Below are 3,706 nucleotides of genomic sequence, written 5' to 3' on the forward strand. Positions count from 1 at the left end.
ATTTGGCTAAATCGTTAAATAGCCACCAAAACACAAAAACTTGTACTTTTAACTTTCATTCACTTAGTTAATCATAATATAGTTTCTAATTCTAATTTGACTGATATAACTGTCCTTGGAACGATACACGGAACTAAACCAGTTACTATACTACTACACGATCGGGTACACTGCCCGTTAGTGTGTAGCAATCTCTAAAACCGGTATTTTCCATACGATAATTCATATACCACTTTTCGCACATCATACATGATAAGTATTATTTTCTTTTTACTAATTCATGAATTGTATTTATTTTTTTTATTTAGTTTCCAATTGTTTTATTATTTATATAAATGTCACTTTTTATTTATTAATTATAGATTAATAGTTATAATATTACAGAAATGCATAAATTTTAATTAGCAGTGAGTGCCGACTAAAAGTTTATTATTTGGTCAACGTTAAATAGATTGTGTATATAACAACCCTTAAATAATTAATACGCATAGTCAGGCAGTAAACCCTAGGGTCATTTCAGTAATTTCAGAAGTCGAAAAGTGAGAGTTGTTATAGTACCTCCCCGTTAATAAAAACTTCGTCCCGAAGTTTTAGGTTGACTTCTCGGATGCATCAGTGGTTGAGAAGAGATGGGGATATTTCTGTTTCATTTGGTCTTCACGTTCCCAGGTATACTCGGGGCCACGTTGTGAATTCCAACGGATCTTAACAAATAGGTATGGTGCTTTGTTTCAAGCGGTAGCAGATCGGTCCATGACTTCTACGAGTTCCTCTATGAAGTGCATTTTATCATCAATGCGAATGTCATCCAAAGGAATAACGAGAGTGTCATTATGTAACGACCATACTTTTTCCGTTATCTTTTACCGTTTATTATTTAACGTCTGTTAATTGTTATTTGTGCCACGTCATTTCTATGACCCATATTATTATTTTTGTAATAATATATTATTTATTATGTGTTATGTGAATATTTGTATTCAAATTTTAAATTGTATGTTTCTACGAGTCGTGGATTTCTATCCGTCGAATCTTTTCGGTTTTCAAACCAACGGTCAGACTTTTGAGATTTTTGAATCCCAATTATTTTAAATATGATATTTTTATGTCATATGAATATATATAGTGTTTATATATTTTAAATATGATATTTTTGAATCCCATTTGGTCTTCACGTTCCCAGGTATACTCGGGGCCACGTTGGGGCCTACCCTTCATATTTCAGCCAAAAATATCAAAGGGGGGGGGGGGGGGGGGTGGAAAACTAGTGTTATTATCTTAAACTTCACTACTTCATTTCCATTTTCCCTTAACCTAAATTTTATTTTGTGCTCTCTTCTTCCTCTCATCATGGTCGTCACCACCACCACACATCATCATCATCTTTCAATTTTCCCGTGAAGGTTGGAAGCTTTTATCATTTTCGGATTCACTGAATCATCCTCTACGCGTCTATACCATTCGTTTCTCGATTAGGGTATAAAATCTAACCCTAGCTTTTTGATTTTCATTTAATTTTTCTATTTTTAATGGTTATTATGATATTATAGTACTTGTGGATTGTTGGATTAATGATTGTATGCGTAGAATCACTCGTTAATTCATGATTTCGATTTGATTGATTTTGGACATCAGCATTTTCGACCATTTATGTAATTTTAACTGATGTAAATGTTAAATTAAAGTGTCTAGATGTGTTCCTATCATCAAGACATTAATTTTAGACTCCGGATACATGTTATTTCGATTCCCGGAGCTTAAGATATGATTAAAATGGTGTTTTCTTGAAATCAAAATATAAAAACGAATTGTTTCAGGTTTGGTCCGACTTTGTGACCATTTTTGGAGTCTATAGGGTGTAATAATGTGTTAGAATTGATGATTGGATGAACATTCATGTTCGGGTCATCGAAATCCGAGCCACGGATCACCCGTTATGACTAAAACATGTTTTTGAACGGATTACAGCTCCAAGTTGATTGGTGGCTATTGGTCATGACTTAGTGGCTATTCTTGGGGTGATCTGAGTACACTAATGTGTCGGGTGGGTTGTTTAGGCGAAGATATATATAAGACTCGTCGAAAACCGATTCCCGGGGCTCAAGTTATGACCCGATGAACTTTTAATTAAAACTTATGGTTATTAATTAAGACTTATGATATAAATAATGATTTTCTTTATTAATAAATTACTTATGATATAAAAAGTAATTTATGTAATATAAGACTTATGATATACATATTTATTATATCATTTATTAATTAATTATGATTTAATTAAACATTTAATTAAACTTATGATTAATAATACTTTTATTATTAATGAAAAATACTTATGATAAGTATTAAACTTATGTTATGAGATTATTATAATAAGACTTATAATTAATATTAATTAATTATTAAATTATTATAAGGATTAGTTATTATTTAATTATAATCTAATTATTAAATACTTACGATTTAATGATTATAATACTTATGATATGATTAATAATTCATTATTAATTAATGACACTTATGATATGATTAAAATTTATTATTAATTAATAATACTTATATTATGATTAAGATTTAATTAATTAATTAAATACTTATATTATATAAATTATATCATTTAAACTTATGTTAACTTTAATAATTCAATTTAATTTAATTAAACTTATGTTATGACATAATTATACATATTTGACTTTAATTAACATTATAACTTATATTATTAATATAACTTATACTTTAAAATTCAATGTTGACTATGTTTGACCAAGGTTGACTTTTGAGTTGACTTTAGGTTGTCTTTGACTTTCAGTTGACTTTGACTTTCAGTTGACTTTTGTTGACTTTCTAATTAAGGAAACTTTCATAACTTATAAACTTTCCAAAAATTGCAACTTTCTAAATATGGAAACTTTCCAAAAATAGAAACTTTCTAAAAATAGAAACTTTTCTAAAATAGAAACTTTCTAAAAAATAGAAACTTTCCAAAAATGGAAACCTGCTAAAAATAGAAACTTTCTAAAAATAGAAAGTACGTGTCCTTACGCTGTTCTGATCAAACTGATGCATGTTGAGTGTTGTTCTATGTTTACTTGCGACAAGTACTATAGCTATCATACTAAGACTTGACCTAAGTTAGTTATTTATATTGACCTGCTTTATTTATAGGTCGGCGTTGTGATCATTCTTGATCACTTTACTTCACTTGATGTTCGCTTTTTGTGTGGTTACTTCTTTTGCTTAAAGGTGAGTTATAGTCCTTTTTTACATACTTTTCAAAGTATATTTTTGGAATGTGATTACATGCATTTTATTTTACGTTTAGACACAAGTGGCAATTAAATTTAAATTATTCATTATGAGTTGAACAAAAATATTCCCTAGTCTGGTAACTGTAATCACTGGTTTCTACTGGTGAACGCGAATCCTATGAATAGATCTATCGGGTTTTCGAGCTAGTCGCTCTAGCAATTTATAATCGGAATGTTTAGTACTTCGTATTTAGTTGAAGATACACTTGTTCAGTGTATATTATTATTTGTGTTTGGCAAGGGTAAATAAAGGGTTAAGTGGTTACCAGGTGGCTCATTGATAATGGAATAATGTTTTATGTTTTGTAACATTTAAATCTTGTGGTCTAAAGCTTATACATTTATTTAAACTTATAATTCACTCAACATTTTTTATGACAGTTTACTCGAATGTTTTC

Source organism: Rutidosis leptorrhynchoides, chromosome 2, assembly GCF_046630445.1.
Source record: "Rutidosis leptorrhynchoides isolate AG116_Rl617_1_P2 chromosome 2, CSIRO_AGI_Rlap_v1, whole genome shotgun sequence".
Taxonomy (NCBI): Eukaryota; Viridiplantae; Streptophyta; class Magnoliopsida; order Asterales; family Asteraceae; genus Rutidosis; species Rutidosis leptorrhynchoides.